Genomic DNA, 23,052 nt, shown 5'->3' with positions numbered 1-23,052 from the left:
AAGAGGGGGGGAGCAAGACGGCAGGTGGAAGGAGAGTAATTGCAAGACTAACAACAACACATTCTGCAAAATCAAAAATGATTCCCCACTACAGTGTGTCAACAGGAATTTACTAAATTACCTGCAAATGAATTGTGAAGTATCCAACATAGGGCTGTGCAATTAACATTGATCAGGTGCCATGGTGATGCCATTTATTTCTGTTCACAATAAGTATAGTGTGAAAGTAAAAATGCATTTTTAATCAATTCAGAACGATCAGATGCAATAAACATCATTTGCTCTAAAGATGCATGAATACCTATAATAAATAATCATCGCAATATTAAACAACACCATACTATTCTATTTGGTACCAGGGTTAAAGGTCCCAAGGCAAGACAATTTCACTTTATGAGGTTTTTTAACAATGATATGCATTCCCCCAGCCTGCCTATGGTCCCCCAGTGGCTAGAAAGGATGATAATTGTAAACTGAGCCCTGGGTATCCTGCTCTGCCTTTGAGAAAATAAAAGCTCAGATGGGCAGAGCTGGAATCTAGCCCCTTATGAGGTCAAAAGGGGCCCAGAGAATTTGGCCCGCCCATGAGAGAGAGACATGATGGCTTTCAAACAAACAAAGTGGCAGTTGGTCGAGGCCACACCCCCAGCCTCCACCTTGCCCCCCCTCTCCTCAAAAGCTAGAGACTTAGAAATGACATACTAAGGAAAGCTCATTGTGGGACTTACTCTAGTGGCTGGAATTCTGCACCAAGGCTGAATTTTGGGAAAGAGACTTCAGATACAGTATTAGGGGACCACTAAGGTCCAAAGAGCACCATGTCTTGGGACCTTTAAAGCAAGTTGATAGAGATACAGAAAAGTTGAATTCTTAAGAAATAAAATATGCCCTTTGCTCATTCATTTTACTACAGTACTTTGTTAAATCAGGGATGTCAGAGTGTGATTGGCTCGTTAACTTCATGGCCGCTTCTGATTGATAAAATAAAAGTGAACACCTCTAACAGCTGTTCAGTTTAGAAAGAGAGAAAAGTGACTAAGTTTAGAAGTCTTGTATGTCCTGAAGGCATTTATGCTGTGCTCCATATCATTGTTACCCTAGAAATCCACAGTTCTTGCAAGAGCACAATTTTGAATTTGCTCAGCAAGTTACTCTGGCATCGAGCAATGCTGCTCATTAACAATGCCCCTATAGCCGAGCTGCACCAATCACATCGCTGTAGGGCCAGAGGCGAGCTAAACAGATGACGACAGTTTAATCCACCAGGTAGTTAAGTGTATGGGACTCTGGTTACGTCACCCAGTGTGGTGCTGTGATTGGTCGTAGTTTAGTCTATTTGCGTGCTGTGAGATTTTTAAATGCTCGCTTAGTGCCACCCCTCGAGATGAACAACTTTCATTACTCAATATCAGACCCTTAATATTTGGGATTTGAGTCTGGATTTCTAGGCTCTATCATTGTGCAAATTGACATTATTTATACCAAGTCCTAGCTCAAGGGTCATCAATTACATTTACACAGGGCCAGAATAAATTCATCCATAAATGCTCCAGCTGAGATGAACAGACTACAAACCGACAGCTTTTGTTTTAGCTTGTTTGTCAAAATTCGCTGTTTAGACTAAGAGTAGAGCTGTGTTTGTGTAAACAGCGCAGTGGGCGAGAGTGGACAGCCCACACAGATCAGATTTAAACATATCGCTTCCTACATGTGTATGCATGTAGACAGGTGAGTGGGTATTAATACACTACGTATTTACTTTTAGGTTTTATTGTAACCTACTTACAGTAACAAATGTAGCGATATTTTTCCCAGTCAGGAATGTGTGCTGCGTGTAGTAACAGATCTCTGCTGTGTGTTTGTGTGTGCGTACGTGCGTGTGTGTAGCGCAGGCTTTGCTGTTTGGAATCCTGTATATCTCTATTGAAGCTGCATGGCATTTTGTCTGGTTTACCTGGGCGTTGTGTCCAGTGTGACTGCAATACCAAAACTTACTGTCATATGAATAAAGATGCCTATATTGGGGGGTAGATAGCCTATAATCTGGCTCAAATGAATACGGACGGCCATCCAATTTTAACGAGCTCATCCACATTGTAAAAATGATGTAGGTATTGAGCCATTACATTGAAAATCTTTTGGATGACAGGAGCACTTTATTTACTGTAGTCATCCTAACGACACACTACCTGAACGCCTTTTTCTAGTCTCCCGTTTCACTCTCCACAACGCTGTCTTCGTGCAAAAAGTCACGTTGTGAGATTGATAACAGGATAACAGTTATGTAGCCCTTAACACCGTAGCTCCAGCGCGGTAAAGAGTCACTTTGTTTTGATGGTCAGTAAAAGAAAGGCAGAGTACCTTAACTCAATTTTGAGCATTCTGAAGCGCCATGAAACAAAGTCAAAGCACCATAACTAATGTTATGCCTTGGCTTCTCTATGGCATTTGAAGTTACGGCAAAGAGAACACACCATTTTCTTCCCAAAACAATACATTGGACTCAAGATATTTGTCTAAGTGATAAAGCAGGCCTTTAATGTACCAAAAACAATGACTCATTTTCGACCAAAATTAAGTTACAGTCTTTTTGCTTTGCAGGGCCGTGCTAATGTTAGCACACTTTAGATACATTTTGCCTTGCAAGTGACTGACTTTATCATATTCGTTTTTTCTACCGTTACATTATCAGGTTTTTTTAAGACATAACAAAGCTTTTCCAAAGTCACTTTAGACATGAACTTTTTTTACAGGTTGAGTTGTACTTCACATGACTGGAAAACTGACCTTTGTGCTCTACCATCATTTGGGCAGTTAAATGTGGAGGACAGATCACACAAATGGCTATTCCAAACTATTAAACAGCTACAATAAAAATGCATTTGACTTTTGGTATAAACTCTGCAATAAAAGCCAAGAGTAACAACAAGGGAGCTCACAGGCTGTCACTGACATATTACCAGCAAGAAGAAGACAATAAAAGCCATTTGATTTCAGATTAGAAAACGTGCAGGCTTTCAGGTTTAGCATTTGGGTCTCATGACATTGGGCCACACGTCCTAACAACTGAAATAGCCGTGTCTGGGATCCCACTGTTGATCTATTTACTTGCCCATAATAATGAGAGCCTAATGACGTGGAACTGAGGCAGGACATCTGGAAAAGGGATGTGATGGAAAAATGTGGTGTGATCCCTGACTTTATTGTCTTTCTTTACTACTTGCCTTCTTGATAATGTCTCAGCTTCAGCAGGCTGATCAGTGAGTGCGGTTGAATCCTGGTTCAATCCTGGAATGACAGTAAAGTAAAAGATCAGGTCTATTTCTCCCTTATTACCAACACTGAGCTGCTCAGTGGCAGAAGTGCAACTTGCAGCAGGTGTAATGGGTGAGTGCATTTCAATGAAGTTCAATTTCAAGTACCACTTTATTTACCCTTAGAAAAGGAAATTTAGTGTGCAGCAGGATATCGAAAAAAGACGCATGCACAGGAAAAATGCACCAACAACATTGTAAACACAACAGGGATGGCTGTGGCTCAGTGGTGGAGCGGTTGCTTGCCAATGGGAGGTTGGAGGTTTGATCCCTGGCCCTGCATTCCCAATCGAAGTGTCCTTGGGCAAGACACAGAACCCTGAGTGGCCCCTGATGCTGCGCCATTGGGGTGTAAATGTGTGTAAATGTTTTTCCAAATGAGCAGTTGGCGCCATGTATGGCAGCCTCGGCCACAGTGTATGAATGCGTGTGAATGGTAAATGTTTTTTGTACTATGTAAAAGCGCTTTGAGTAGTCGTTAATGCTAGAACACATGGAGACACTCCTTCCCCCAAAGCCAATGGCAGAATCCAATCGGACAGTACACAGGTCAGTATGTCATAATGAACAATGACAGGAATAAATAAATAAATAAACATGTGATATATAACGATTTCATAAGATTCACACTCAAGTGAATTCAGGTTCCTAATAGTCACAGGAATAAAAGAATCCCTGGCACGTCTAGTTCTTAACATAGATAGCCTAAAACGGCGACCTGATGGAAGCAGATAAAACTTCCCAAAGAGTGGGTAATCATGACAGTTTGAAATTTGGTTAGCCTTACCCCTGACCCGTTTATCATATACTGTATGTGTTGCGGCTGTGGTACTGTAGCTGTACCCCAACCACCTTAGACGCTACGTTTACTAGCTTTGTTAGCTTACACTTGTTGGTCAATGAAAGACTACTGTACCACACCAAAATACAAAAATAATAACTAAAACGATAAAATACTGGTAAAATAAAGTCATCAGAGTCCTGCACACACTGAATGATTTCATCTTCCTCAAAAAGAAAAGTCTCTGTTGGGCCTTTTTACAGGCAGCATCTGTGTTGCTCTCAAAAGATAATTTGCTGTCAATAATCGTTCCTAAATATTGATATTCGTCTACTGTCTCAACAGTCATCCTCTGAATAACAGTTTATGAAACATTGTGCTGTGATCTACAGAAATCAATAATCATATCCTTCATCTTGGAAACGTTGATAGACAGACAGAAGTTTTCACACCACGCAATGAAATCAACTGAAGGACCATGCCACTCCTCATCATTGTTCAAAGGGCTAACTATAACAGTGTCATCTGCAAATTTCACACAGTGCCTATTCTCAGACTTACTCAGTCATTTGTGTATAAAATAAAAAGCAGTGGTGAAAGATCACAGACCTGAGGAGATTCTGTAGAAGTTAGGGTTGTTGGTGTCTTATTTTTCAAAAGCACTAACACAATGCGACCCGTCTGACAGAAAATCCAGTATCCAGCCAGTTAAGTTAGGGTTCAAGTTAAAAAGAAGTTTCTCAGCTAAACAGTAAGTAGGGTTGAATGGTAATGAATGTTGAAGTGAAGTCAATAAAAAGGAGCCTAGCATGAGTTTTTGAGGATTCCAGATGTTGGTAAAGGGAATTTAACAATGTAAGTATTGCATTCTCAACACCTCAGCCAGTCCTGTGAGCAAACTGGAGAGGGTCTAACTGTTCCTCCTCCCTCCTTACCTTCAGTAACTGCTGCTTAACCAGCCTCTCAAAAGTCTCCACCACCAATGAGGTGGGAGCTACAGGTCGAAATTCATTCAAGACCTTGGGGTTCATACACAAAGCCACAGAAATGATTGTAGAGTGCTTCCAAGTCTTTGGCACTGTATGCGTCTGGAGTAATTGAGTGAAAATCACTTTAAAGACCTCACTTAACTGACCAGCACAAGACTTAAGGACTTGACCACTGATGTTGTCAGGGCCAGGACTTTTTCAAACCTTTGTTTGTTTAAAAAATTATTTGACCTTAGATACATCATGATTTACGCACTAAAACCACTGTTAGACAATCTCATATAAAAGCAATTGAATTAATTTGCTAGCTGATAATCAGTAGTTTTGGTCAAATGAAGCTTTGGAAACCACTGTCTTTATTTTCTGAGCTCACTAGATGGTGCTCTCTGTTCAATAAAAGGTTGAAAACACTGAATTGCCATTCCTTCAACTTTTTCCTTTGAGCAGAGAGCGTCATTCAGAAATAAAGACAATGGTTCGCAAGTTCATTGACCATCACTACTATACTATCAAACATTTAAGACTATGATATATATATATATATATATATATATATATATATATATATATATATATATATATATACACATGTATGTCCCTCGTCTAGAAGAAGTCTCCAGCTAATCCTGCCTTGGACTGACCAAAGTTGGAGTAAGAGTTATCTAGCTAATGTGAGTTTACCTTGCTACTTTGCATGTGCGACTCCCAACAAAGATAGTAAAGAAGTGAGATGTCTCACTCTGTAGTTAAAACAAGTGAGATATCTCATATTGTAAATAAAACCGAAACCTAAACACACAGGGTGAAAAAAGGATCTAGGCAATATGGTGTTTTTAGAAAATGAAACCATGTAAACCTATTCTGGTACAACCTCAACCTACAAAATACCTCAACCTCGAAATACAATTATGAATCTGAAAATGAGCATAATATGGGCGCTTTAATTGTCATCACAACTGTACGCTCACATTTTGTCCAGTAAACTTAACTCTAATGTCTGCCCAAATGACCAGCAGCTTGGCTCAAAGTCATGAATTCTGGGGTTAACACTAGAACAGCCATGACGGTCATTTTGACATTTTGACATTGGTATGTTTGTGGGAAGTTAATGCAACAACTGGCAGAGGAGCTGAGAGTGGAGTTTATAGAGAAAAAAAGGGCAGCGGGGCACCACAGTAGACACCAAAACAGAGGCAGTGCCAGGTTCGGTTAGGTTATACATGTTCAAATAAGATACTTTGTATCTGGAGTTATGAGGTATCTTGAATTAATTTCCATACCATATTTTTCAGATATGAGTGTCGCCTATGAGGCTACTCAATTGTATAATTTAACTCATTAAATTCTACATTTTGGTTATTTTGTTTTTCTAAATATATCCTAACACATAAGTGACCGCTCACGGCAATTCTAGTAGATATGGAATCCCGGCACTTCTAGTGTTAACTGAAGCACCGACTATACGATACGGCTGAGCACCATGCGGATACATAAATCCACTGGAGTTCAGAACAACAACACAAAGAAAGAGGAACGTAACAGACATGCGGGTGAAAAGAAAGGACATCTGGCCAAAGCAATCCCGGAAATGAAACGTCATCAATATAGACTAGAAGGACGAAACATTTCACTCTCTCCTGTATCATCAGAGAATCATTTTCTCATTTAACTAGTTTGTGTCTCTATGTCTAAGTGTCTTTCCAAGTGATGCTGCTTCGTTTCTGTCTTTCATTTGGTGTCAGTATGTTACAAATGAAGGTCCCTCCTGACCCCAAAACTAAAATAATTAGACCTTCAACTTAAGTCAAAAGCTCTAATGGAGCATCCGGATTGCTTTTGTTTTGTTAATGATTTATTACTGGCTTTTTCCAATCAGAAATACAAAACCCTTAAAGAATGCCATTGCTGTCTTCTGGTTGAACTTCTGACTCTGCCCAGCATCTGTTTTGTGTTTGGACAGCGTGGGCTCTTTTTCAAATCACTAAACACTCATTGAGTATTTCTCCTTTTAACAGCATGTCGGCTCCAGTTCAACACAAATGATGTGATTTAAAAAAAATAATAATAATAAAATGAAAAAATAGAGTGCACACAGACAGTACAGAGTTCCTGACTTCCGGGATGCTTTGTGGGGGGGGAACTATATGGAGGTAAAGTGAAATGATGTAGCCAAAACAGTTATAGATGGCTAGATAGATGGATAGATAGATAGATCGATGGACTTTATTAATCCCAAATTGGGAAATTTCTATTTTAAAGCAGCAAGTTAAATATACTCAATCACTCACATTCAGAAAATACAAGAAAATACTAGAAATAACAAATAAGATAAAAAATAAGACACAAAAAAAATGCAGTGGGCCTGAGGCGAAAAGTTGAGACTGACTCAACTTATAGAGAAATGCAACCTCAAGTCACGCTGCAGTGGCCAGTCATGTAAGCATGGATCAGACCTGTCATAATGTTTTGAGCTGTGGTCCGAGGCGGTGTGAGAGTCCCGGACAGAAAACACCAAACATCCCGGCCTCCATCGCCGTCGCAAGAAAGTTTTAAAACCCCAAACACAAGCACTGGACTGCCTGAGAGTTTGTGTAACAGGTATATGTTTCCTGCAACAACAAAGTACACTCCATCGGTCTCGCTTGTAACTTTTCTTTCTCTATAAACAATGTGATGGAAAACAGTAGTTGTGAAATACTTGTGCTAGAACACAAGAAGACAACGGGACATCACACAATGATCAGAATGCAGGGATTCATTTCCCTGCAAACTATTGCAACACAACTCAGAGTGGCTCAAATGCCACATGTAATATTTCTAAAATTTTGAATGAAAGTCAGTGATGGTTGATGCGTACACTTGTAGTTTGCAATGCGTTTCAACTGCACATTTAGTCTGACGAGAAGGTTGGCACTGCAGCTGTGAGAAGGAGGTAAAGGTCCTGTGTCGGGGGAGGAGGGGAAGGGGGTTGGTGTGTGGTGGTAGACTGAAAGAGTGCTGGCTGGGTTGTCTCCAGGATGGAGGGGGGGCATTAATCATTATCGGCGCACACCTTCGTCCCCGACGCACCCTAACGGCCCTTCCACACCTGACATAAATCATCATTCCCCCCACAATAGATCCCCTCTCTCTGCCATGCCTGGGAAAAAAAGTGTGCTAGTTGTATTGATTTTTCCTTTTTCTCCCTCTGCCTTCCCTGTCTCCTCTCCACCTGCAATCCCCCACCCACCCTCCACCTTCTCCCTCCACCGGCTGACCGCATTGCTGTGTCATTATGAAACATAACTGATCTGGAATTCATAGAATACTAAATAAAGTTTACGAGGGCACTCTACTGTATGCCCCCCCCCACCCCACCCCGCAACACACACACACCTCTTGATGCATGAGAAGTAAGCATGGCGAGGGGCAAAATAGAGAAGAAAAAAAAGAATGATATAAAAATTTCAAAGCATACACAGTGCTATTATACTTCTATTGATTTGTTTTCGAAGCACACCTAGGCTCAGAAGAGTCGCTTGAAGAGATTAGAAATGGCCCAGAAAAAGAGGAGGTAAGAGAGAGAGAGACTACGGGTGGGGGTGAGGGTGGAGGGGGGTGGTGGTTGGTGGCGGCGGTGTTCAAGGGAAAAGAATAATATGGCCATTTTGGGGATTAGAGAGAGGGGAGGAAGGAGATGATGGCATTTTAAAAGGTCTGAGGTTAAAGGAAGCATGTAAGGTAAGCATGTATTTGAGACAGGTAATGTCCCCTTTATACGATGAATAGCTGAATAAACTAGAAGTTCTACAGAAATCATTGTAAACTTTTTGGGTTTGTGTCTACTGACAGGAAGTACCCAACAACATTTTGCGACTGCAATGTAAGGCTGGCTGCACACTGCCTGTGTGGCGTGAGCTTGGCGTTTCCGGTGCGTGGGGGCTCCGTGGCACTTTCTTTGTCTTTGCACACCAGAAACGTGTCCGACGTGGCGCTGCTGCCGCTGCCAGAACTAGGTGGAGGAATTATATCTCCACCCTGGCCTGGAAACGCCTCAGGACCGCCCAGTCGGAGTTGGTTAGTGTGGCTCGGGAAAGGGAAGTTTGGGATCCCCTGCTAAAGCGGCTCCCCCCGCGACCCGACACCGGATAACCGGACGAAGATGGATGGATGGATTTTGCCTGGACACGCTTCCAATACGCCTGCAGTGTGCCATTTACCCTTGTGTTGTCCTCGGGTCAAATTTGACCCGTTTTCACATTTTTTTTTATATTAGAAATACGGGTTTTAACAACCAAATTTCCCCCAAATAACTTGGATGGATGCATGTATGATGTATGGAACCCATAAAATATATACTGTACATCCATGCATCCATGTTCGCAGGTAAGATTAATGATTACTTCCATTGAATTTTTGTTGTTTTATTTAATTTCATAGCATCTTGAACAAACATCAGTCTGTGAGTCACTCAACATTTTCTGATTAAAAAAAACTAACAGATATTATGAATTATTTTGACTGATAGTCAAAATTCATATCCACTTTTTTTCAAAGTCAAAAATTTGTATAATGTAATTTTATTTGGTTTACTGACTATGAATTTCAAAAAAGCGTTGAAAAGAGGAACAAAAACATTTAAAAAAGCCTCCAAAATCATTAAAAAGCGTCAAAAAAGTTCCATAAAAATCTGCATTTTTCTATTTTGACCCAGAATGACAAGTTCATGGACAACGGTAAAGACAACACAGGGGTTAAATAAATCGGAGGAGTTGCATGAGGGTAGAAGTCAAAGAACACAAATACGTACCACTACTAATGAAGCTTAGCATTAGTTCATGCAGGACTGGGAAGTCATACGCCCGCTGATTGGATTAACATTCCAATCAGTCACAGTCACAACCAATCACAGTCATTCTCACATCAAGACGGTCCTTTTAAATCAGACTCCCTCCTCACTGGTCCTTGTCACACTGAGGCTGCTTCGCTCACTTCTGCCCCCCCACCCCAGCATCCACCTTCCTAGTTCAGAGTCCTAACATGAGTCAAGGTTTGAAATGGTTTTCAATGTCTTTCTTTTGGCTCACTATTTTATTCACCCAGGGTGGTTTCTGCATGGTGCTCCCTGTTTCAGCTTGCTGCTTGGCTGGTCCAGGGAGCATTATCAGGAGCGGAGCTATCAAGGCCAAGCATAACTGTATATCTATTTGTTGCAATGAATTGTTTAATCTATGACAAGAGTGTTCCTGAATGAATTGTATTCATTTCTTATATTCTTCAATCTAAAATAAGAACCAAGAGACATAATGCAGAGGATACATTTTAATGTTATTCTTGTCCCTCAATAATGAAGATTAGATGGAGAATTGAATGCCAGTGAAGTTGTGAGTGCAGCGGAGTCCAGTCAGCTGGAAACTACCACGGTTCATCACTGCTCCAACACAGAAGATCAGAAATCATTTTAGAATAATCCATAGCTTGAGGCGCCCTGGTGGCCCACCTGGCCAGGGTGATTGTTATACCTGATACAATCATTCTCATCCGATAAGGGTCTTATGCTGTGGAAACAATGTTCACTGCTCCAGTAAATAGGATGGTCCTTAGATCTACAGTATGCAACATGGTGGTGGTCCTGGTTCTGTTCTGCTCATCTTACAGAACACTTTAGCTTAGCTACGAGCCAGAAAGCTAACACTATGCTAGCAGGATAAGTCTACCTACATTGTACAACATTGTGTACAGTTGACAAACAGTACAGTAAGTGTAATTTGACGGGATGTTTAACAACATGACAAGCTAGCTATCCAGCCGTGTCATGTCCCCCAAGCAACATAAAAAACGAACAAATCAGTTCAGAAGGACTGTCGGCACCCGATCTGTGCTGCCCACACGATCCACCATGGCATGTGCATGTGCAAGATGTTTGTTTGTAAAATGGTTTCGTCCATGAGCCGCCCCTTGTGACAAATCTCCGTCAAATTACACACAGATAAAAACTGTAAGACTGGAAAATAATTGATTTTGCCTTCAAAATAAGAAAAAAAGAAAATTGGCATATGGAGAGCATAGAGATAGAAAATTGTAAGTAAACATAATAACATTTATAAGTACTCAAATAAAAAATATTCATCGGATTATATGTAGGAATAAACAAAAACAGATACAAAATTATAATGTTGTGTGGCATGTGGACTAGTAGCTTAGCTTACAGTTCATTGAATGTCAGGTAGTCTTCTGTGGGCTATAATTAGCATTTGTCCTTGGGTTGTATTCAAAACCTTAGGAAGTGTAAGCGTTAATTATGGTGGCATACAACCGAGCACAGTGGCGGCGTAAAAGCGGATTATAATCTGTGTTTGCGCGAACATCTTGCGCATGACGGATCGTGCAGAGAGCACAGACCGAGGACCGACAGGGACAGTGTAGCTTACTTCCTGCAGCTTGTGTGTTAGCGTCATCATGTGGTGTTCAGAGGGCGTGCACTGAAAGAATGCACTCAGTGTAGTGAAGAAGATCGGTTTCATTGTGTTTTAATTTAGCACATTCATTTAGAACAGTAAACAGAAATTTCTCACTCGAACCACTAGTAGGTGTCATTTATCTCTTTTTAAAGGACACCCTACAACCAGTCTGAATGGAATATTCACCCAGACCGTGGGCTAAAGTAAGTTAATGGTTGACACTACTCTTGTGAGAATCGGCACAGAACCCTTCAAATGTTGTTTTTTCTTCAGATGCTGTGCTAGTGCCATTCCATCTTTTCAGTGTAGAAAAAGTGAATTCAATGCAAAATCTGATTTTCATTTGTGCAATTTTACACACACAAACCTTTCTTGGCCTACACGCATGCAGGAAGGCAGGCACGCACACACAACGCACGCACGCACGCAATATACACACGCACACACACACATACCACGCACGCACATCACCACACAACACCACACACACACACAACACCACACACACAACACACACATCACACACACACACACACACACACACACACACACACACACACACAAAACCCCCGCCCATTTTACCCACTTCAATCTCGCTCTCAGCTCATCTGGGCCATGATTAGCCCCGCATGGCGATGGGGGAGTTGACAGGTGGGGTGGGAGAGCAGGAAAAGAGACTGAGTGGATATTGGTGGCAGAAGTGGGATTCTCAACCTGGCCGGGATTAGAGTCTGTAGTTGAGGGGATATTAATGTAAAATGGAGGGGACAAGTGTGCTCCTGTCCAATTACGCTGCACCCTGTCACTGCCAACCAGGGTGCAAACAACAGGAGGAAAGGATTAATTGCCTTGGACTCTGCCCCCACTACAGGCCCAATTATGGCAACATATTGGCTCCCAGCGCTGGTGCAACCACTGCTGTGCAGGGAGATTGTGTGAAATTTTCAACATAGTCTTCGGAGGTCAGAATGGTGTGGGAGAGGCAGAGGGGACAGAGAGTGATGCAAGCTCTTGACTGGGTATACAGTAAGATACATCAGACTCTCACCTGTGGCCCTGTCACTTCATACACTCTCACACCCTTTTTAGCTAGTTTTCTATCATAAAGAAGAAAGTTGTGTGTAAATGGTAAATTATATATATATATATATATATATATATATATATATATAATATATACACACTACCCGGGCAATGTTTGGGGTCACTTAAAATTTTCGTACCACTCCATTACCGACAAAATACCAACGACCCGAGTGGGTGGCTGATATTAATGCAATATCTACATTGCCCATTATCAGCCACCATTATCCAATGGTCAAAAGGCTCATTCTGTTTACTTTATCTGCTATCATTTAAAAAACTAAATGATAAAACATTGGAGAACCATTTTGCAATATGTAAACACATAAAGTAATCTGGAAACTGCTGCCCTGGTTAAAAACAATGCAACTGGGTCCATGGTAATTCTAAAATTTTATAAAAGAGTGTGTGTGTGTATTGTGTATATGTATTTTGAAACCCCCAAGTAAAATCTTTAGCAAAATAAAACCATGTGGACATTTTGTGGTAAATGTATATTGGTTTTTTTTTTTATGGTCACCCTCACCCTGTAGAACTGCACAACTGATGGCATGGGCTGTAGATATTTATTGAAAAGACACTATCTTAATATTATACTTTTAAGAATTGAAAATGTACCGAATGTAAATTGCTTTGTATGTTATAGTAAATAAGTTACAGTGCATTTCTTTTAACATGCTTTATATATTGCTGCTGTCAATGTGAAAACATAAATCAAAATATTTTCAGACCTAAAATAAGATCAAAACAACAACAATAATAAAAAGAAAAAATAATGAAAGCAATGTGGTACAATGTAAATTTCTTGAACAAAGATAAAACATCCTATAAGAAAACGTATCATTTACAATTAATTTAAAAATACACTAGGCTATGGTTCCTATACCACAGAAGTGCAAGTCATCGTAAATATGACAATAACAAAATTAGGTTTTTAACATCAGACTGTTTTGTTAAATGTCTGCATTTATTTGCCATCTTTATATGTCAACACCGGTGACCTGACTTTATTTTAAGTCCTGCCCACCATAAATATACACACACACACACACAGTATACATATATAAATTCATACACAAACTGTAAAGCCCCTGAGAGGAATATGTCAAGATTGCACCGTGGACAGGCCAGTAAACCTATTGTTATGATAAAGATGCTCACTGTAATTCTACACATTTCTGAAGCAAAGTCTATCAGATTTCCATGCTGTTTATTATACTTGGGACATAGAATTTGGGCTGTAACCCTGCAGAAAAATTAGCCAGCCAGCCTCCAGGAACTCTCAATGCATATTAAAACTCCAAATATTAGCTTGCTAAATCTGCCCAAGGAGGCCATCAGGGGCCCATAAATTGCCCAAACGAGCGCTCTCACCTTGCAAGGCGGGCAGTTTCTGATGAAAGTCTGGAGATACAGACAGAAAAAAAGTTCCAGCAGGGGAATAGAGAACTGTACCTCAAAATCTTGGCAGGTCATTAACACAATAATGGATCACTGTGAGTGTGCATGGAATCAGAGAGGTATTCACATATATAAAAATGTGTTTGAGTAAGTAAGACAGACAGCTTTACTGATGGCAGAATGAGAATATGACAGACAGGAAAGCTTCCATCTCTTGAGTGGTGACGGACTGTATTAGATAAGAGTTAGGCCTTGGAAGATACTGGTGTATCTGACTTGCGTGTGATGATGTACCTTGGCCACCAGAAAAGAAGCAATGAGGTATTGTTTTGATGAAATCCTGTATTGAGCCAAAGGAAACCACCCAGTAGTTTCTAATCAGAGAGGGAAATGGGACTGGAGTTACTGATGGTTTCTTGTGCATACGGCAGGCACCCTGAGAACACACAAAGCGCATTGGAGCCAGCACCTTGACGGATGCCCACTTCATGAATTTTGAATTAAATTGGCCCTTGATGAATTTGGAATGTGGTACCTCTGTTCCAAAGCAATAGGAATCCAATAAAATGCTGGCGCCATACAAATAAAGCCATACATTCCCTCTCAGACCTAGGAATGAGCCTTGGGTGAGGAAAAATGACTGCAGCACCAGGAAGCAGCAGCAGAGAGGGATGAGAGAGAGAGGCGAAGGCGAGAAGAGGGGAAGATGGGAAAAGAGGTCCTGATATGAGCGAGGCAGAGAGAGGTGGCGACAGATAGAGAGGCTCTGATATGAAGAAGCAGAAGCTATGGGAGAGCAGGAGAGTCAGGCAAGATAGAGAGAGTCTTAAATGAAGGTGGAAGGGGGGTTTGCTGAGGGCCCTGGATTCTAGCACATTAGCCCTGTCCTTTTGAGTGGAAGGGAACATATTGGTCAGAGCCAATCCCCACATGGGGCCGGGGCGGCCTGGAGCTCATCAGCAAGACATGCCAGGGCCTGGAGTAAATCAGAAGCCCCACTCCTAAGGCCCGATTTCCCCAGAGGAGGCCAGTCACAGCCACTCAAATCAGTCGTGTGGCAGAAAGCTGTCTGTAATCTCCTGCTCCTACCTCTACAACCCCAAAAGAGAAATCCTACTCCAAATATCCTAAACATGGTGTTTAAAATGTGTAGGGAATCATTGGGGTAGATGACAGATGCTGAGGACGGATGAGAACTTGCATAAACTTTCATTTGTTGTTAATTGTGCATTGCATTGAAACATGTACAGTATGCCATGATTTCATCCACACGTTTTTATGCAAATTAAGTAATATCGGCTGAAATTTGATGGAATTTCATGATTATCGACACAAAGATTGTACGTTTGATCATATTTTTTCTTAATCGGCTTACGAGATAAACAATAACGGAAATGTTATTTTGCCAAATAAATAATGAATTGTGATTATGTTTTAGGTCATTTTATGATTGCAACCCGTCATAAAACCAAGAAGAAGACGTTTTAGGTCATTTACGCTTTCTTTGCAGCATGGTGGTTGTCAACAAAGACAGATATGAGTGGATGAACGAGGAGACAAGACTTTTTGATTTAATTTACGAGCAAAATAATACATTGTGTCTGGCATTTATGTGCATCTGCATCATCATAGCAATGTTTTGATAGCGTCGTTGTTGTGTTATTGTAGCTTGATTTGTTGCTATCAGTTGGCGCATAAGCACTATTACAACTTGAGCAGTATTAATCATTTGTAGGTAGATCCATTTTCCTGCATTTTTTCATCGCAAAAGTTAGCTTGAATGTTGTGTGATTCAGTGCAAAAATGAATGGAAACACCTTAAAACGTCTCAAATCTATTCCATTTACCAATTTGACCACAAAACAATATTTGGCCTTTTGCAGGACTTCTGCAAACATGAGCTACTTTATGAGAGCTGCAATGATGATTGTGCGAACCTGGCCTGTTGGCTGGCATTAAAAATGCGTGTGGTGGGCTAATTCCAGTTTCATGGTGGTGGTGTATCAGTTACGTCAGTGCATAAAAACTTCAATCTCTATTTCTCCTGCTCGGCACTGGCATGCATAAGACTGCTACAAACTACTATTTTTTTTCTATTTTTGTTATTTCCACTCTTCATTCTAACCCCAACCGTCAGACATCGCCTACCAAGAGCCTGGGTCTGTCCGAGGTTTCTGCCTAGAAGGAAGTTTTTCCTCGCCACTGTCGCACTGTTGCTTGCTCTGGAGGAAACTACTAGAACTGTTGGGTCCTTGTAAATTCTGGAGTGTGGTCTAGACCTTCTCTATCTGTAAAGTGTCTCGAGATAACTCTTGTTATGTAATAACTTATGTAATAAGAGGGAACCTCGATGTTGGCCGGCGGAACTATTAAATAGAATCAAATAGAATCCTGACGGCGCCTATGTACAGTACCATTATGTTTTAACATGGACAGTTGTAGTTAAATAAGAAGGTAAACTGTTTTGTTTTTGCTCCATTTCACTGGACTTTTCTTTCCCTTTGTATCATGCACCAAGCGCTTCCTTCTTCAGGCTTTCTGGCTCTCAAAACTAACAATAAAGCCTAAAAGCTGAACTCATGTGGACCAGGAGATACACTTTTAGATATTATATCCAAATAACCTCTTAGTAGGATTTAAACTTAGGTTTTTATAGAAAAACATTACTACTCCGCTGTAGTGTTTAGAAGAAGGTTGACATTGCTGTGTGGACATTTAATTATCGGTTGATTAAACGGAGAGTAATTTCTCATCTCTTAGGGTCAAGTCTTCCTTTAAGTGTGGGCCCTTTTCACCAGCAGTGCAATGACCAAGCAGCTCCCTCCTACATCACTCCCTTCCTCTCTCCCACCAGCGTGTGCATACTCTAATATGAATAATGTTTCTCCTCCAAGTCCCCCCTGTAATAAATGGAGTGCCATTTCGCACAATGGCAAAGTCAGGCCTGTATTGATTAACTCTCATCATCGACTCTCGACGCCCGCTTCCTTGATTTATGATTGTCTGTTATTTTTACATTACCCGTCAAATTCATCTTGTCTCTCCATGGCTGGGATCGGTCTAGCCAAACAGTAAACATACCCAGAACCCTGCATGCAACCCCCCCACCCCCCACCACCCACCCCCGTCACAGGAATGAGCTTTGTTTTTTGTGCACAAAAAAAATAGTAAAGGACCATGCTGCAGAAAGCAACATGTTCAGGCTGGTTTCACAGCAGGTTCAGGACACAGAGCCTCAGTGTGGAGCTGTCAGAGGAACAGTAGACAGGACCAGGACAGGCTTAATACATGTCTTATTATTAAACCAGATTCAGGCGTGCGGAGGTGTTATATTCACCCCGGTGTTTGCAGATTATAAGTAAGTCACTGTTAGAGTTTACCAACCTTTTAGCCAAAAAGTAATCTGTACGATGCTGATTCAATGCTTGCTGGAAAATGACTTAAGGTCTCTGGTAACTTTAAAAAAATGTTTTTTATTATGTATTACTTTCTTAAAATATTTTTTTCAGGATACTGTGCATGATTTAGCTTACAAATGCTACATTAAAAAACCTACTCTACCATCAAAGTAATTGTGTATGCTTCATATTGTAGGACATGAGTAGATGCACATTTTTCCTACTGAAAAATGACTTGAGTAAAGACTTTAAAAATTCAATTTTAATGGAGTGGGTAATAAAAAAAAGTGAACGTGAACCCCTTTCTACCCTTGAATACAAACATTTCCTGATTGCAGTTAATGAATTATGAATTATGGAGTTATTTTTGTTTCTTTACAACCGAAGCAAAAAAAGAAGTTTGAGAGCATGTTTCTCTCACTGCAATCACAAAAACGTTTTGATTTAGAATCAAAAACTTTTGCTTGTGGCTGAAAATGTTTTTGCTGCAGTAGGAGAAATATGCGTTTAAGCATTTTTTGCTTGGGTTATAAAGAAACAAATATAAGTCCACAGTGATTTTGGTTTTGTCCTCCATATCAGGATATATGCTGTGTCCCACTACCAAACTAAATACTAATTGTATAGAGCAGTACTAAATACTAAGTTTGCAGTCTAACTTTGCAGTCTCTCTCTCTCACTCTCTCTATCTCTCCCTCTCTCGGTGAAAAAGGATCTGTCACGATGCAGCAGGAGGTCCCAAATGGAAGACTCTTTCAGGCCGAAGTTCAGACAAACTTGCTTTATTCTGACTAAAAAAATTAAAAACTTGCAAACTTAAAACTCTACAGACGACCAGGACTCAGACAGGACAAACAGAGAGATGAACAAACAAAGGAAAGAGGGACAGAAGGGTGTAAGAATACACAGACCAATTAACAGGAAGACAGAGGACTGGACCAACAAGACAATAATTCGGAACAGGTGAGAGCAGGAAAGGAGGGAAACTAACAAGACAGGAAGTGCAGACTATATAAGGTGATGGAAAGAGACAAAGACACATGACAGACAGGTAACCACACATGGGAAACAGCAACAAGCACAAAACACAACACAATATACAAAATGGCCACCAGGGTGGCACAAAGGCAGTGAGCCACAGCAGGACCCTGACATCACGGCAGGGTGTGTTTGGCCATGTAACAGAATACTTATCCCAGGCCTCTGCATATTCTGTATGTGTGAAATATCAAATCTCACTACAACAATAAATGAAACCCCTAAAGATCTAAACAACAACAACAACAGACAAACTGATCTTCAAAACGTTGTGTTTTTGAACTGTAAACTATGAATAGCTAAATCACGAGTGTTGTTCTCATATTTTACTACATATTTTACATAACATCACTGTCATGGGAAACCTTGTTTTTTCAAAACCCTTTTCTTTTTCCGGAAATGAAATAAAAAAGGCTACATTTTTAAGTGTTTTTAACCTCAACGGACGTTAAGGGTACTCAGTAGCATTAGTTTATGAAAACATTAAAATGACAAAATATGGACACGGACAAAGTTTCAGCACGACAGCGACGATAATAGAAAAAACAAACATATCGCTATACTGTACATCTGAATCTTTTATCTGCATGATAAACAGACTCTGTTTCTGAGAGTCCACACACACCCTGCATGATGAAGCTTATAATTTACTAAATGTGGATTTGGAAAGCTGCAGGAACGTTCCTAACACCCTGTCCAGTTCGTGAGTCTGCGGTGCGGGTCGTTTGGATTCAGCCTGAAATATTTTACGCATACTGACCTTATTGAGTCACATTTCTAGTGTGAACACACTACATCCAAAAAACCTGCTTAGAATTAGTATCAGAGATGGCTTGATGGCACTTTTTGCTTCTCGATTCTGATACCTGAACTTGATCCGATACCATTATGTCATATATTCTATTATGTTTTAACAGCTGAATACTACCATCCCTGTATTGATGTGATATGGTTTCTCAACACATTCTCACTCCCATCTCGTAAAATACGGACGCTTGGTCAGGTGCCTTTGTTGTATATAACACACGCTTGGTCGGGACTACTGGCTTCCCTTTGGGCGCTGTTAGGTTTAGGAAAAGGTCGTGGGTGGGCTTATGGTACTGTGATACGCGGGACAGCTAAAGAAGAAAGCGGCTTCCCTGACAGGCGGCAATAACGGGACGGTTAAGGACACGCGGGACATGAACCCCTCTCTCCTGGGTGAAAGTCCTCCCCTTTACTCCGCTCCCTAAGTGGAATTTCCCCCTTACATACAACTCGCTAGACCCCGTCTAGATGCTGCTCTCCCAAGTACGTTCTACACATTCTTTTTCGTCACATCAAACACAGACAGCCTATCCCCAAATGTCCGTATTTTACGCATTTAGAGATAATGGGTCGGATTGGGAAACACGAACAAACACAAACAATGAACACCATAGAACTTTCTTTTTATTTTCCAGTTTGACAATGAGTCATAACTGAAAAATAACAGAAATACACTTCTTTAAAGTAGATTTTGTTCAGGGCTATATTCCGTAGAATTAGACTGGTGCATTAACTCCAGGACTTTCCAGTAACGATACCAGCATTGTAGGCAGAATCGGAAGCTTTTCCGATACTGGTGTCAGTATCAGAACATCTCTAATTAGTTTGGAGTGTGGTACTGGAACACAGCTTTAGTCTTCACTCACTTTGGGTCCGTCAGTGGAACATTCATTTCCATTTATTTCCATATTTCAAAGCGAAGATGACTGTATGTGGGCGCTTTAACGGCAGTGCTGAAGCGTTGAAGAGCAGGGGTTCCTCATGGTTAGATGGCATTGGAAAGGAGAAACCGCAGACGCGCAGAATTATAATACATGTTGCATTTGTAAATTGTTACTTAAGCTAGTATAGGCTGAAAAGTAGCAGGGACAGATTATTGTAATAAATCAATGTATAGGTATGAATAGACTGATTCTATAGAAAGTCTGCCAAAGTTAAAGACTGTGCTCGGCTGGAATGTTAAGTGTTTGTTTAAACTGCGTTGCATTAACATGTGTATTGCTGCGGATCTGACAGCAGTCTTTAATTTGCAGGATTTAATTTGGTGGAAGGCGGACTGCTCTTAGACAACATGTTCACGTCCTTGAGATAGGAGTGCACACACCTTCAATCGTAGCTCTGCAATTTTAACCTGAAATTTCCCAAAGAACATTCAAATCATTTGAATAATGTTTCGCAGGCGGAGTTTTTCTTTCTTTTACCTTGCTTTGCAATGACAGCCAGATAGACACTTACCGTGGGCAATATCCATGCTTTGCTTGTCTATTTGGAATCTAGATTGGACATTAGGGCCAGCCTGGTGATCAGCTATCAATTTAAACACAGTGTCCAGCTCTGTCAATTTAGAGAGCTGCTATTTCGCCCCCCACCTCTGACTGAACTGAATCTAGCAAATGTCAAGGTACACAGGCCTATGTTAGTGTCACCGCCCCTCTTTGCCCGCTGCTTCTTTTGCCTCCCCTCTCAGCCTGGCGGCGTTTCACCCTGGGAGAGTGAAGCGATAATAACAGACGGGCCGAGGCGAGGGCTGTTCGGGTAAAGCGGGTCCTCGGCTCTAATGGCGGGGGCTGTCTGCTCTCCCGGACCCGCCGGCTCGGGAGGTTCATTGAGATTCCATTAAAAGGCTGCGGGGAGCGCTTCCATTGCAGGCTTCCTTTCGTTTGCCTGACACTCACTCGGGGATCACTGTAAATTGGCTCTGTCATAGCAGACAATTTTTTGAGATGTGAAGTAAATTAAACATGTAATCACACAGGAAGCGCCGCGCCGGTTTCCTCAACACTTGACTACCGTCGCCGAGCGGCCAGAGGCGTTTCACTAGCTCGTTTTCATTCCTCGTTACCCTCCTATCTTTACCTCCATCTCCTCATTGTTAAATGACACTGTACTATTTGCTTTCTTGGCACCTGGACAAGACGACGCACTGACCTTTAATGATGCCAGTCCTCGGCTGTTGATCCAACCTCTTGTGATGTCTCCGTGCTAGTCATCAGGGATATTTCCATCACTGTCACCTGTTTAATAGAGTGGGTGAGGACTGAAACTTCACTGTTAATATTTAGTTTTGCTATGATCAGCTGACGCATGTACAACAAAAGCAAACTTTAGTTAGACATGGGTGTTAATGGCTGTCTGCTTTGGTGTACCTATGTTTCCCTTTGTATTCACATGTCTTTTAGTTCTTGTATTTCACTTTATTGTGAGCACTTTGTGATTTTTCTTTTTACAAGTTTTAATGGGAATTACATATCATTTGTTTAAATTTGTTTCATATTTTGTTCTTACATGTTTATTTATTTTATTTGTATTGAGCTTGTGTAGTCCAACCAATTGCCCCTTTTGGGACAAATAAAGTTCCACTTGACTACTTGATTTTTATCTGCGAAAAGTGCTATATAAATAAACTTTATTTACTTGCTTACTTACAACTGCTGTATGGGGCGAAATAAACCAGGCCGAGACTGGCCTTTCTTACAGTGAGTATATCAGCTAAATGTTGCACAAACAGAAGAATTTGTATTGAAAGACATTAAAGTGTCTATTAACAAGGTCCAAACTGGACTAAGCACTTAACTTCGGCCAAACGTTACATCCTTTACAATCCTTTTGTCAAGCAAGTTCTACCCTCCCCTTCCCCACCTGAACTGTTTGAGACAACTAAAGGTGGTGGAGCAACACGGAGAATTATGTTCACTTGTAAAAGTGAAACACTTAACCATCCCTCGTCCATGGCACTGTTTATAGATCCCCATGCAATGGTATAATTGTCAGACTTTTTATGATCCTTTTTGTCTCTTATCAATAGCTTGAAGGCAATTTAGGAGTGATATAGGAATAATATGTTCCAGACATCAGAACAAAAACATCAAATAATAATGAATGTCTTATGTAGTCCGACAGTGGTTTGATCCCTGGCCCTTGCAGTCTAGGTGTGAAAGTGTCCTTGGGAAAGATAATAAACCCCAAATTCTGATGGCTTGGGGTGTGTGAGCGTGTGTGTGTGTGTGTGTGAGTGTGTGTGTGTGTGTGAGTGTGTGTGTGTGAGTGTGTGCGTGCGTCTTTATCCTTTCTTTTCTGATGAGCTGGTTCCTTCATGAAAGCCTCTGCCACCAGTGTATGAATGGGTGAATGCTAGTCTATATTTATGACGTTCCACTTCCAGGTTTGCTCCGGTGCCACATGGGAATACCGCCGGATGTAAGGTGCTAAAACAGTCTCATAAGTGTGACGGAGCGCATGGCGGCCGTCACGGTAGCGGTGTGCTACCTATTTTATCTCTCAAAGACTGAGTCTAAATGTTGCTTGTGGGTTTGTTTAGCGTGTCAATATGTTCTGTTACTAATCACATGGGTTTCAAATCATCTGTTAATCTGGCTGAAATCCCCACAGTAATCCCGTAGCTTTCTTGCGCACATACAGTATATCTAGTACTGCGGTGATGTATATGCTATAGCTATCAATACAGCATTCTCTGATTGTTTAAAACCATACCATTTACTTTGATATAATATTAAAGTAAATAATAATAACCACGCAACACATATGTCTTGGTTAACTACCTGTGTTTATTGATAGTAAAAG

At 40.9% G+C, this 23,052-nt stretch overlaps 1 long non-coding RNA gene across 1 annotated transcript; it reads left to right on the top strand.

Annotated features, from left to right (window-relative positions):
* The first annotated feature begins 1,582 nt into the window (after nucleotides 1-1,582).
* On the top strand, nucleotides 1,583-22,480 carry LOC116676688 (uncharacterized). Its single transcript, XR_004328808.1, has 4 exons — nucleotides 1,583-1,837; nucleotides 7,568-7,570; nucleotides 15,059-15,062; nucleotides 22,463-22,480. It is a non-coding gene; the product is annotated as an uncharacterized LOC116676688 (long non-coding RNA).
* Nucleotides 22,481-23,052: the final 572 nt, after the last annotated feature.

Source organism: Etheostoma spectabile, chromosome 3 (genome assembly GCF_008692095.1).
Source record: "Etheostoma spectabile isolate EspeVRDwgs_2016 chromosome 3, UIUC_Espe_1.0, whole genome shotgun sequence".
NCBI classification, from domain to species: Eukaryota; Metazoa; Chordata; class Actinopteri; order Perciformes; family Percidae; genus Etheostoma; species Etheostoma spectabile.
Note: the sequence above shows the minus strand (reverse complement) of the source record. Positions and strands in the feature narration are given on the sequence as shown.